Below are 14,343 nucleotides of genomic sequence, written 5' to 3' on the forward strand. Positions count from 1 at the left end.
AACTGGTAGCCACCACCACTAGGTGGCCACCAGAGCACTGGGCTACGCTGTTAGCGCCCTACCAGATGGGGCCAGCCCAGGCGGCCTACTGGGGGGTTAGACCCACAAGATGGCCTAGTATCATAGAATAATAGAAGGTTAGGGTTGGAAGGGACCTCAGGAGGTCATCTAGTCCAACCCCCTGCTTGAAGCAGGACCAATCTCCAATTTTTGCCCCAGATCCCTAAATGGCCCCCTCAAGGATTGAACTCACAACCCTGGGTTTAGCAGGCCAATGCTCAAACCACTGAGCTATCCCTCCCCCCAATGTATATGTAATGTATATAATAGTATATGTAAGCAGAGTCAGGATGAGCTCCACCCTGACATCTGGTGGTGAGGTGTGGCAAGTTGTGGAAAAGAACTTCAGGGGCTGATCTCATTTGCATAGGCACACCCACCCCACCTAGAATGAGGCCATAGCTGCCCAAATGGTCACTTTGGCTGCTGTGGGATCCCCAGTGTCTCTGTTATTGGGGCAGGAAGAATAAATGGTTATTACCCTGATTATGGGAATCAAGGACAGTGGAACTGTACTTCGCCTTTTGTTATGATGGAGGGACTCGCCATCAACTAAGTAGCACTCGCTAGGCAAGGGACATGGGTTCCAAAACTCTGTGAATTGAGAGAGGTTGGGGACAGGTATTAATATTTGGTGGTATGGGCCCCCTGGTGAGGGCCTTCCATGCTAATTGCACTTCCTCCTCTCTCCACTGTGGAATATCAGAGCTAATGTTGACTCTGTTAGGAGTCTAGTTACAGGCTGCTGAGCTGAATTCACTTTGGGCTAATGGTGCACCAGCACTGAGGCTCCCCTACTACAAGCTGAAATCACTGAGTGTTGTGTTAAGTAGTGGGGGAGCCTGAAGATATATGGTGGAGCAGTTTGCGGGATGGCAAGCAGAGCGGCTTGTTGGATGCCTAGAGCTGCTCATGGGGTGGCTGGCAGAGCAGAGCCCCATGGAGAGATGGGGCCATCAGCTTTGGACCATGTAAGGTGCCCCTTAAACGCCACCCCCCAATCTCCGCCCAGGTTGGGAGGTAAAACTCTGCAGATAAACTTTTGAACTCTGGGGCTGCCCTGACCAGGGACAGAGACTTTTGGGTTGTTGGACTTTGGGGACTTTGCGTGACTTTTGGGTTGCTGGACTCAAGAACCAAAGGGAAAGGACATGCCCCAATTTGCTTGGGGTGGGTTTTTTGCTCATGGGTTGTGTTATGAATCCTGTTGGTGGTGTTTCCCCAACATAATGCCACATTGTTTCTCTCTGTTATTAAAAGGCTTTTTGCTACACTCAGACTATGTGCTTGCGAGAGGGGAAGTATTGCCTCTTGGAGGCGCCCAGTGGGGGTGGTATATATTTGTCCCAGGTCACTGGGTGGGCGCTCGAGCTGGTTTTGCATTGTGTTATTGGAATGGATCCCCTAGATACTGAACCCGGCCCTTGTTGCTGCCAACTCTGACGGGCAGAAGGGTTACATATATGAGAAAGTGAAGGCCGCCATCCTGGACTGGACAGGAATCAACCTCAACGCATACTGACGGTGCTTCTGCCAAGAAAGGTACCTGCAGGGGGTTAGACCCCTGGCAGTAGCCCAGCGTCTGAGGGACAATGATGGTTAGAGCCAGAGAAATGGTCAGGAGCTGACGTAGCAGAGACCGTGGTCTTGGAGTAGTTTATCCAGATCCTCCCGAGGTGAGGGAAGAAGTGGGTACAGCGGCACCAGCCGACAACACTGACAGAGGCTGTAGAGCTGGTGGAGGACTACTTGATAGCTGACGGGCTAGAGACGTGACTGCGGCAGCCTGGGAGTCTGAGGAGAAAGGACTGACAGGATGAGGGGAACTCTTGTGAAATGGATCCAGGGCGATCACAGCCCCTTCCCCGACCACCACCTAAAACCACAACCCTCAAATGCCAGCACCCAGTCAGCTGAGCCCAGACCAGCAAGGTAGACAGCCCACAGGAGGGGCAGAGCCTACCATAGACAGATCCTGGGATGGGAGGAACACAAGGCCATTGCTGGGAGTGTGGCCAAAAGGGGCCCTTTCGGCAGGACCGCCCATACATGGACCGTAGTTATGGGCAAGTCTGCGTGGCTGGCACCAAACCCGAGGAAGGGCCCAGAAAAACTTGTAGTCGACTCAGGCTGTAGTCAGACAATTATTCGGGCCTTGAACTTTCCGGGGCGAGTATACATCTATAGTGTATCTACAGAGACATACAGCCTTACCCAACTGCCTGGGTAAGACTTGAGATTATGGCCCAGGAGAAACCCTCCAAGACGCTGTGGCTCCCAGGCTAGCCTACCCCATGATGTTATGGTGAGACTGGCTGGGGGAATTTGGGGAAATCCTGTGAGGTCACAACCACCCATATCTGGGAGGGGGAGGCACAGAATCAATGAGAGGGGACCTCCTTGGTCACCCGCAGAACCCAACTCCAGAGAAGGGCCGTCTAACCCCCTGGAGCCGCCTTTCGAGTCCCCTCCAGTCACAGAACACCCCGCCGAAGATGCCCAGGTGGAGTTGGAGCATGACGGAGACTTTGTCCAAGAGCAGAGGGAAGATCCGACTTTAAGCTGGGACTGGGGGCAGGCAAAGACCTGCCTCTACCGGGTGGTACAAGACCCCAAACGGGGGAAGTTATCCAACAGCTCTTAGTGCCGCGGAGATGAGGCGGAGACTCCTGCAGCTGGCTCATGCAGTACTGGGCGGGGCACCTGGGCAGAGAGAAGACCCTCCAGAGGATAGCACACGGGTTTTTGGCCTGGCGTACACCAGGAGGTAAGAGATTATTGCGCTTCCTGCCCCAGTGCCAGGGCTCTGGACCCAAAGGAGGGCCCTGGCCCCTGGTGCCCCTCCCCATCGTAGGCCTGCCTCCATTCTTTTAACCTCATGATTTTGGGGCCAGTCTCATGATTTTTGGGTGTCTGACTGATGATTTTTTTCTTAACTTCTGGGTTTGGTAAGGGGAAGTTTGGGGACCCTCCATGTTCCTCCTCTCAGTAGAGACACTGCGGCTGAACACCACAGGGCTCCCCCTGTGTCCCTGGTGGCCACTGCAGCAGCTGCCTATTCCTAGCGCTGCCTTTGCCTTCTGGTTTGTGCCCCCTGTGAGCTTGGGAATTGCGGTTTTGTAGCTAACGTGTGCTGCGTCTGCTGGCTGGAGGGCCGAGGCTGCAGGAGCCGAACAAACCTCCCAGCCTCCAAACCCCAAACAGGTTTCATGTAATTGTTTCTTGGCAGCAGAATGGGGGCAAAATGCCCTGATGAGTTGATTAGAATTCAGAGAACAATCCCACGTCTGTGCTTGTCCATCCAGTGATGGATTAGCCCTCTGTCGCCCTGGGCTGAGATGAAATATGTGCCACCTGACCCCATTCCACTCAACATCAGACAATAAAAACCCCTTCCACCATCCACTGCTGTCAGCCTGGCACCACCTGCTGCAAAAGGGGCAAGCTTCAAGTCGATGCAAGAATGTATTGGAGGGGGTGTCCCAGCAATCAGAGAGCACCTGGGGAGAGGGGCCTGAGTCAGTGGAGGCTCCAGGGCAGAGAGCGGACGAGGCAAATGAAAGGGTCCATGTTGGTCTTACCACGAAGGAGGTGCTGGTGCCATGCCCCAAAGGGGCAGGCGGTAGAACGATACACAAGCAAATAGTTCTCAGTCTCACACAAAAGAGCTAGCAAAGCGCATTGTGCTGAGCAGCTTGCGAAGAGATGAGACAGAAATCCACGGCTAGGTCTCTAAACAGTCATCACTCAGAGACCCAACGTCAAGTCAGGAGTGGGCACTGCACAGATACATGCTAAGAGACAGTCCCTGCCCAAAGCCCTCACCATTCAATAGACAAAACAGAGATAGGAAGTATTCTCAGCCCTGTTTTGCAGATGGGGAAACTGAGGCACAGACAGATTAAGTTACTTACCCAAGGAGGCAGTGTCAGAGCCCAGAATCAAACCCTGACTGCCCATGTCCCATGCCACTACCCCATCCACAAGACCATCCGCCCTCACGGCAAAGCCTAAAACAGCTGCTTCTCACATGTTTCAGGTCACATGTTTCAGATACGACCACTGATTATTTAATGCCTCCGCATTTGGGAGCCCAACTTGAGATGCCTCAGGCCCGATTTCCACAGTGCTGAGCACTCACAGCTGCCGTTGACGTCCGGTGCAGTTTGTAAAAAGAACAGGAGGACTTGTGGCACCTTAGAGACTAACCAATTTGTTTGAGCATAAGCTTTCTTGAGCTACAGCTCACTTCATCGGATGCATCCTGTGGAGCTCAGAGATTCTAAAAATCAAGCCCAAGGCATTTCAAAGTGGGCACCCAATGCCCAAGAACCAGTTTTGCTTAATGAGTGAAGTGAGCTCCACGGCCCACCCCAGTGACGCTCCCCCTCCCAGAAAGCTCCCATGACTCCTTTCAGGCTGCACTCTGCTGACCCTCCCACAGCTGTGTCCTATATAAGATGGAGGCAAACTCTATCGGAGAGATCATCCTCAGAGGTCAGGGGCGGGAGAACCGGGGCAGCTAGTGACTCTGCAATGGAAATATTGCAGGTTTCCTCCCCCGGGTGTCATTCGGCTGCATGTCCTGGGAGCCCATATTCCCTGTAAGCTGCGGGCATGCCTGGGGGCAGGGACCTGGAGGTGGGAGCTGGACCAGGCACAGCAAGCCCAGGAGCAGCTCACCCTGGCAAGAGAGACACGAACGGCTGGGACCCCGCTTCCCAGCCTGGAGATGGCTGCACCTTACTAAGCCTCACTCCCCGTGTAGAACACCCAACCCCAGACCCCATCCCTCCACCGCCCCGTTCAAACTGAGCTTCTGTCACCTCTGCCAGAAGTGCTGGGAGTGAACTTGCCTTCTGGGGAAATATGTCCACGAGTTCTTAGCCCACCAGGGTGCTGGCAAGCGTTACGGGTCCCCAGAGAAACAGCCCAATAGCATAAGATTGAAATGACCAGGAACCGGGACCTGTGTCTCTTTCACCTCGTTGTTTTAATGGCTGGATGTTGCTCCTGGTTTCCAAAAGCCCTTGGTCTTGGCTCCTTCAACCCTACAGTGACTGTAATGCCAATTCTGAGCTCCCCTTCCCATCCCATGAATTATGACAAACACCCAGAACATCAAGAAACATCTAGCAACTTCTGCTTGGGGAAATCAGACCTGTTGGCCATCATGGAATGAACAGGAATAAAGCTACATCTCCCCTTAGAGACAGGAGTTCTCCGGGAGATCTGTGCATTGCATGCCCATGCCCATATCCTGTCCTGGCTGGACAGAGGGGAGCACTGGATCGCTTTCCACCAGGGCTTTGCAATGCAGGGCTATGAATTTGGGGGGCTGCTAGCCCTTTTAATGCATATCATACTGCCTCACTTAAGCCGCTCAGGTCATTTCCTCTAATGCCAGGCTCACCTGCTGCTGCTGGAAGCTGCCTGATTCCCTGAGCACAGCTGTGAAGAAAAGCTTTCCGGAGGTAATGTTCAGCCTCACTTTGACGATCTCCCTCTCCCATCCCCAGGCTCTTTCTCTTTCTTTAACTTCTGCAACTTTTCTGGCTATCCTCACGCCCCTGTCTGGTGGCCACGATCCTGCAGTGCTCACTCAGGCAAGAATTCCAGGGCAGTAAATGGGAATTTTGGTCATGTGTTTCTGCTCTCCTTTATTTGGGTGTGTTCTGTCCCTGATTTGCTTTGGCTGCACAAATACTGCTGGTTTCCTGGGGATCCCCCAGTAGAACTGGGCTAAAATGTCACTGCACTGCCTGGATTTAGGTGCAGACTATCTCCCCCATCTCCCTACAATCCTCTGCGTCTTAGTGAGGTTTGCACAGCACCTAGCACAACGGGGTCCCTCGTAGGTGCTACCACAATACAAATAATCATTGATCCAAAGTAACAGCAGCAACATGGTCCAGAGCACCGAGCAACAGGACTTCTGGGTTCTTTTCCCAGCTGTCACTATATAGGTCATGCAAGACCTAGGTGTTGGGATCCACGAAGGGACTTAGGCGTTGCAATGCTGAGTGTGACAGTGCCTAGAAAATCACAGGCACAACACCATGATTCACAAAGCCGAGGTATGCCCCTAGCCTCCCTCCCTATGAATGGGGAGTGAGAGACCCCTTAGCCTGTGCTCCATAAACCCAGCAGGCTAGGCAGGGAGCCGCCTGAGCTGGGCCATGGGAGATGCTGAGAAGAGGGCCATGTGCTACGCTAAGCCCCACCACTGTCACAGAGCTGAGCACCAGCGGCCAGGCTGCAGGGCACACCCAGCTCTGCTGGCGATTCACGAACAGAAACCCGCTGCCTCGGTCAGACGGCTTCTGGGCCTAACACATTCCTGCAAGGAACACCTTAGGTACTCCACCCAAAACAGCCCAAGGAGGAGGAGGTGCTGCAGCCCACCTCATAACTTCTAGCCTACTGCTTAGAGCACGCACCTGGGACAGGGACCCAGGTTCATTCCCGTATCTCTGTCAGAGAGACAAGAGGATTTGAACAGGGGTCTGTCATCTCTCAGGAGTGCTCTAATCACTGGACTCTGGGATACTCTACAGTGGGGCTTCCTCACTCTCTCTCTGCTGTGGACAAATAACGAAGGAGTGATTGGCCTGGACCCACCCCCGGACTCTCTCTCACACCTCCAGTGACTGTTCCACGCAGGCTAAATACTGCGACAGTCAGAGAGTGAGTGTGCAAAAGACTCTGTGGTCCAGTGTCTAGGGCACCCAGCTGGGAAGTGGGAGACCCTCGGTCCATGCCCTGCTCCAATCACTTTTTCATTGTTTATAGGGTGACCATATTTCCCTAAACTGAAAACGGGATGCCCCCAGTTGAGCCAAGTAGCAAAGCTGGGGGCGGGGGGCAGAGGAATGGGTACGGGCTGGGGTCTGGGCAGCAGCGCATGGTATGACTGTGTGTGAGTATTTGCGAGCTCAGAGCCAGGAGGTGAAGAAGGGCAATGCCCCTTTGGGGGCTGGGAGGGCAGAGGGGCAGGAAGGAGGCTCCAGGTAGCGGCAGGGACCAAGGCGACTCCAGAGAGCAGCCCTGGGGAGGTGGGGGAAGGCCAGGATGCAGGACCAGCATTTCAGATTTTGGTATGGGGGAGGCAACTTCCGGCCGGTGAGGGGTGGGGGGGAGGAGCGAGCGACAGAGTGGTGTGTTGCTCCTGGTTGGTGGTGGGGGGAGCGAGCGACGGGTGGCGGGGGAGGGTTGCTCCTGAGGGGTTGGGGGAGAGGAGCGAGTGACAGTGTGGGTCGCTCCTGGCCAGTGGGAGGAGGCCTGCAAGCAGGGGGGGAGAGGAGCAAGCAATGAGGGGGATTGCTCCTGGTGGGTGGGAGGCGAGTAACGGGGGAGGGGTGTCACTCTGGGGGGTGAGAGGGGAAGGGGGAGGAGCAAGCGATGGGGCAGGGGAGGTGTTGTTCCTGGCCAGTGGGAGGTGAGGGGAGAGGAGCGAGTGACTGTGTGTGTGTGGGGGGGTCACTCCTGGTCAATCGTACAAAACCCAGGGAGGGCAAGTGCCCCCCACTGCCCTCCCTAAATGGCAGCCAGGTTGGCTAGTAGGGCCTGGGGACCACCAGTCAAGCTGCGGCTCTGCGGCCTGGCCAGAGAAGAGTTTGAATTAGGGCCCTGCCCGCACTTCCCTCTGACTGGGCTGCGGAGTGCGCATTTGACATGTGTCGCATTGGAGGGGCAGGGCATAGTGGAGAAACATGGGCCAGACTCCTGTCCCCGAAACGTCACTGCTTGTCCCCCCATGGACGTCGCTCTTAAGAGCAAACAGGATAAATGCCCCATTTTGCCAAAAAAGTCAAGGTGTCAGGGACAGGGCTTAAAAAGGGGACTGTCCTGGCCCAAATGGGACACATGGTCCTCCTGATTTACCAAGCGTGGAAGAGCTCCAGTGGGAGAGGCTGAGGGAGCCCCCGTTGCTCGGTGGGTAGAGCAACCTCCTGTGACATAGGCAAGCCCGAGTCAAACCCTTTCTCCCCTTCGGGCAAAGTAAGGGGAACTGACCCTGGGCCTAGGCTCCAGTGAGTGCTCTAACCACTGGGCCAAAGGGTGTAAGGTGGGCACCTTCATCTCCTCTCCTGTCTGGATTCGGGATGGGATCTAGGCCGGGAGATGTGCTCAGAGATCAGATCGGGCCCTGCATGCAACGTAGGCAGCCCAATGCCCTTCTTTCTGTGGATCGCTCAGGGAGCGGTGCCCAGACACCGAGAGCGAGGCCGCAGTGTGTGTGCCCAGAGGCAGGAACACAGGTGCTGAGGGCACTTACACCCAGAAAATGTAGGCACCAAGTGAACCAAGGCTCCTACAGGGTTCGGTGGGAGCTTTGAGGATCATAGTGGAGCCAAACCTGGACTTTGGCACCTACCTGTGGGGTGTGGTGGCTAAGTCCCTTCGCAGACCCTGCCTAGTTTGTCTGAGCCTCAGTGACCGGGGGATACTTATACAGATCTGCCTCTGTGGGGCTGGGAGGGTTAATTGGCTCCCATTTGCAAAGCACTAATTACTAGTCACCTCTGCCCATAGCCATGGGCCAGCTCTGTTCTCAGTTACGCACCTGCACCCCGAGCACCATGGAGCCGCCCCCTCTGCCCGTTGTTCAGTGGGAACCACGGCGACTCTGGTCCGGAACGCTTATGAGCCTCTAGACTTGGCCTACCCACAATGCTGAGCTGACGACCTGCCAGGGCTGCACCTAAGTGCCTATCACAGCTTAAACATGGAAGTGCAGCCACAGAGAGGAAGCTAGAGCAATGCAGGCTGAGACCTGGAGATCCTCAAAGGTACTTAGGCACCTAACTACCAATGATGTAAATGGTAGTTAGGCACCTAAAAACCTTTCAGGGTATGGTTCTTTCTGTTTAAGGAGGCCACAGGGCTCTGGGCTGCATTTTGCCACCATGCCCATGGGCCTTGGTTTGGCTGCCCCTGCCCTAAAGGAAGATCTACATGGATCTCTTTAGGGTGATGTCGTGGTGGGAGTCTGCTATAGACCACCGGACCAGGGGGATGAGGTGGATGAGGCTTTCTTCCGCCAACTCGCAGAAGCTACTAGATCGCATGCCCTGGTTCTCATGGGAGACTTCAATCATCCAGATATCTGCTGGGAGAGCAATACAGCGGTGCACAGACAATCCAGGAAGTTTTTGGAAACTGTAGGGGACAATTTCCTGGTGCAAGTGCTGAAGGAACCAACTAGGGGCAGAGCTCTTCTTGACCTGCTGCTCACAAACCAGGAAGAATTAGTAGGGGAAGCTAAAGTGGATGGGAACCTGGGAGGCAGTGACCATGAGATGGTCGAGTTCAGGATCCTGACACAAGGAAGAAAGGAAAGCAGCAGAATACGGACCCTGGACTTCAGAAAAGCAGACTGTGACTCCCTCAGAGAACTGATGGCAGGATCCCCTGGGAGAATAACATGAGGGGGAAAGGAGTCCAGGAGAGTTGGCTGTATTTTAAAGAATCCTTATTGTGGTTACAGGGACAAACCATCCCAATGTGTAGAAAGAATAGTAAATATGGCAGGCGACCAGCTTGGCTTAACAGTGAAATCCTTGCTGATCTTAAACACAAAAAAGAGGCTTACAAGAAGTGGAAGATTGGACAAATGACCAGGGATGAATATAAAAATATTGCTCAGGCATGTAGGAGTGAAATCAGGAAGGCTAAATCACACCTGGAGTTGCAGCTAGCGAGAGATGTTAAGAGTAACAAGAAGGGTTTCTTCAGGTATGCTGGCAACAAGAAGAAAGCCAAGGAAAGTGTGGACCCCTTACTGAATGAGGGAGGCAACCTAGTGACAGAGGATGTGGAAAAAGCTAATGTACTCAATGCTTTTTTTGCCTCTGTCTTCACGAACAAGGTCAGCTCCCAGACTACTGCACTGGGCAGCACAGAATGGGGAGGAGGTGACCAGCCCTTTGTGGAGAAAGAAGTGGTTCGGGACTATTTAGAAAAGCTGGATGAGCACAAGTCCAGGGGGCCGGATGAGTTGCATCCGAGAGTGCTAAAGAAGTTGGCAGATGTGATTGCAGAGCCATTGGCCATTATCTTTGAAAACTCATGGCGATCGGAGGAGGTCCTGGACGACTGGAAGAAGGCTAATGTAGTGCCCATCTTTAAAAAAGGGAAGAAGGAGGATCCTGGGAACTACAGGCCAATAGCCTTACCTCAGTCCCTGGAAAAATCATGGAGCACGTCCTCAAGGAATCAATTCTGAAGCACTTAGAGGAGAGGAAAGTGATCAGGAACAGTCAGCATGGATTCACCAAGGGAAAGTCATGCCTGACTAATCTAATTGCCTTCTATGATGAGATTACTGGTTCTGTGGATGAAGGGAAAGCAGTGGACGTGTTATTCCTTGACTTTAGTAAAGCTTTTGATACAGTCTCCCACTGTATTCTTGCCAGCAAGTTAAAGAAGTATGGGCTGGATGGATGCACTACAAGGTGGGTAGAAAGCTGGCTAGATCGTCTGGCTCAATAGGTAGTGATCAACGGCTCCATGTCTAGTTGGCAGCCGGTATCTAGCAGAGTGCCCCAAGGGTCGGTCCTGGGGCCAGTTTTGTTCAATATCTTCATAAATGATCTGGAGGATGGTGTAGATTGCACCCTCAGCAAGTTTGAGGATGACACTAAACTGGGAGGAGTGGTAGATATGCTGGAGGGTAGGGATAGGATACTGAGGGACCTAGACAAATTGGAGGATTGGGCCAAAAGAAATCTGATGAGGTTCAACAAGGACAAGTGCAGAGTCCTGCACTTAGGACAGAAGAACCCCATGCACCACTACAGACTAGGGACCGAATGGCTCGGCAGCAGTTCTGCAGAGAAGGACCTAGGGGTTACAGTGGACGAGAAGCTGGATATGAGTCAACAGTGTGCCCTTGTTGCCAAGAAGGCCAATGGCATTTTGGGATGTATAAGTAGGGGCATTGCCAGCAGATCGAGGGACGTGATCGTTCCCCTCTATTCGACATTGGTGAGGCCTCATCTGGAGTACTGTGTCCAGTTTTGGGCCCCACACTACAAGAAGGATGTGGAAAAATTGGAAAGCGTCCAGCGGAGGGCAACAAAAAGCATTAGGGGACTGGAACACATGAGTTATGAGGAGAGGCTGAGGGAACTGGGATTGTTTAGTCTGCGGAAGAGAAGAATGAGGGGGGATTTGATAGCTGCTTTCAACTACCTGAAAAGGGGTTCCAAAGAGGATGGATCTAGACTGTTCTCAGTGGTAGCTGATAACAGAACAAGGAGTAATGGTCTCAAGTTGCAGTGGGGGAGATTTAGGTTGGATATTAGGAAAAACTTTTTCACTAGGAGGGTGGTGAAACAATGGAATGCGTTACCTAGGGAGGTGGTGGAATCCCCTTCCTTAGAAGTTTTTAAGGTCAGGCTTGACAAAGCCATGGCTGGGATGATTTAGGTGGGGATTGGTCCTGCTTTGAGCAGGGGGTTGGACTAGATGACCTCCTGAGGTCCCTTCCAACTCTGATATTCTATGATTCTATGATTCGGTGACAGGGCCATTCACAGTTACAGATGTAGGCCTTATAAGACTCAATGCCCAATTACAGTGCAGCACCCAGCCCCAGAACAGTGGGGAGGAGCTGGGATGGAAGGGCCTGGCTGTGAGAGGCATGGGATGCCCCAGTTATGGAGTGATTGAGAGGCTGAGGAGGGAGACCTTCCTCGGGAAGCCCATGCCATACAGTGGAATTCCATTAATAGCTGAGCTAAGTGACTTATTCTTGGGTCAGAAAACCAGTGAGCAGCTATAGACAAACACAAGCAGCACAGAGGGGGAGCCTGCTGTCAAGCAGGGCTGAATGAACTGCTTTGGATAAAATTGGAGCTGACTGACCCTCTGCCCACAGCTAAAACCAGCCTGAACCCTGGATTAATTCTTTTTTTTCCCCTCCCATCTTCATGTTGATTTTTTGCAGCTGCCCTAGCCATTCTAGGTTCTGGGAGTGGATCTGATGTGGGGACCCCTGCTGCAGAAACCCCATGAATAATGAGGATCTGCATCAGAAGTTCCAGAATCCAAGCTTGGCTCCAAGTGGAAACTGAACCTGAAGCCCCTTCCCCAGACTGGCACAAGTGAGTTGTGTTTTAATGTAAGGATTTACCTAGGCTGCAGCTAAGGACAGCTGCAGATCCTAGCACTTCCTCTGGTATGTCTTGGGTATGTCAGCAGTTTGGATCTGGCTTCCTACATCCTGGATCATTCTGGGACCAGAAGCAGATATGCTGTGCTGGAAAGATTGTTCTTGTGAGATTTCCAGTCTTGAAGGCAAATTCTCTGCGGTGTCAATCGGTGGTACTCCACTGACTTTCGTGGCACTGCATTGGTGCGCGCTGGTCGTGCAATGGGCCCATGGTGTGGAGAAAAAACACACTGTGGGGTGCTTACTGGAACCGAAGGTCAATTGTGTGAGGTTTGCCTATCGCTGCCTGAAGGCCCATCAAACCGAGAAGTGAGCCAAGAAAAATGTGACCCAACGTGAAGATTTGCAGGTTAAGACTGTGGAGAATTGCAAGTCCTGGCACAGTCAAGGAACTAGGATGTGACTGGAACAACAGAGACTTGGTGGGATAACTCACATAACTGGAGCACTGCCATGGATGGGTATAAACTGTTCAGTAAGGACAGGCTGGGGAGAAAAGGGTGAGGAGTTGCACTGTATGTAAGGGAGCAGTAGGACTGCTCAGAGCTCCAGTATGAAACTGGAGAAAAGCCTGTTGAGAGTCTTTGGATTGAGTTTAGAGACGAGAGCAACAAGGGTGATGTCATGGTGGGCGTGGCTATAGACCGCTGGACCAGGAGGATGAGGTAGACGAAGCTTTCTTTGGACAACTAACAGAAGTTTCCAGATCACAGGCCCTGGTTCTCATGGGCGACTTCAATCATCCAGATATCTGCTGGGAGAGCAATACAGCAGTGCACAGACAATCCAGGAAGTTTTTGGAAACTGTAGGGGACAATTTCCTGGTGCAAGTGCTGGAGGAACCAACTAAGGGCAGAGCTCTTCTTGACCTGCTGCTCACAAACCGGGAAGAATTAGTAAGGGAAGCTAAAGTGGATGGGAACCTGGGAGGCAGTGACCATGAGATGGTCGAGTTCAGGATCCTGACACAAGGAAGAAAGGAAAGCAGCAGAATACGGACCCTGGACTTCAGAAAAGCAGACTTTGACTCCCTCAGGGAACTGATGGGCAGGATCCCCTGGATAATCTGAGGCTAATCTGAGGGGGAAAGGAGTCCAGGAGAGCTGGATGTATTTTAAAGAAGCCTTATTGAGGGCACAGGAACAAACCATCCCTATGTGCAGAAAGAATAGCAAATATTGCAGGCAACCAGCTTGGCTTAACAGAGAAATTGTCGATGAGCTTAAACACCAAAAGGAAGCTTACAAGAAGCGGAAACTTGGATAGCTGATGAGGGAGGAGTATAAAAATATTACTAGAGCATGCAGGGGTGTAATCAGGAAGGCCAAAGCACAACTGAAGATGCAGCTAGCAAGGTATGTGAAGGGTAACAAGAAGGGTTTCTACAGGTATGTTAGCAACAAGAAAGTGGTCAGGGAAAGTGTGGGACCCTTACTGAATGGGGAAGGCAGCCTAGTGACAGATGATGTGGAAAAAGCTGAAGTACTCAATGCTTTTTTTTTGCCACATTTTTCACAGCCAAGGTCAGCTCCCAGACAGCTGCACTGGCCAGCACAGTATGTGGAGGAGGTGAGCAGCCCTCAGTGGTGAAAGAACAAGTTAAGGACTATTTAGAAAAGCTGGACATGCCCAAGTCTATGGGGCCAGATGCAATGCATCTGAGGGTGCTGAGGGAGTTGGCGGATGTGATTGCAGAGCCCTTGGCCATTATCTCTGAAAACTCGTGGTGATCGGGGGAAGTCCCGGACGACTGGAAAAAGGCGAATGTAGTGCCCATCTTTAAAAATGGGAAGAAGGAGAACCAGGGGAACTACAGGCTGGTCAGCCTCACCTCAGTCCCCAGAAAAATCATGGAGCAGGTCCTCAAGGAATCCATTTTGAAGCACTTGGAGGAGAGGAAGGTGATCAGGAACAGTCAACATGGATTCGCGAAGGGCAAGTCATTCCTGACCAACCTGATTGGCTTCTATGGTGAGATAACTGGCTCTGTGGATGAAGGGAAAGCAGTGGACATGATTTATCTTGATTTTAGCAAAGCTTTTGATATGGTCTCCCACGGTATTCTTGCCAGCAAGTTAAAGAAATATGGCTTGGATGAATGGACT

The sequence above is a fragment of the Chelonia mydas genome, chromosome 18, assembly GCF_015237465.2.
Source record: "Chelonia mydas isolate rCheMyd1 chromosome 18, rCheMyd1.pri.v2, whole genome shotgun sequence".
NCBI lineage: Eukaryota > Metazoa > Chordata > Testudines > Cheloniidae > Chelonia > Chelonia mydas.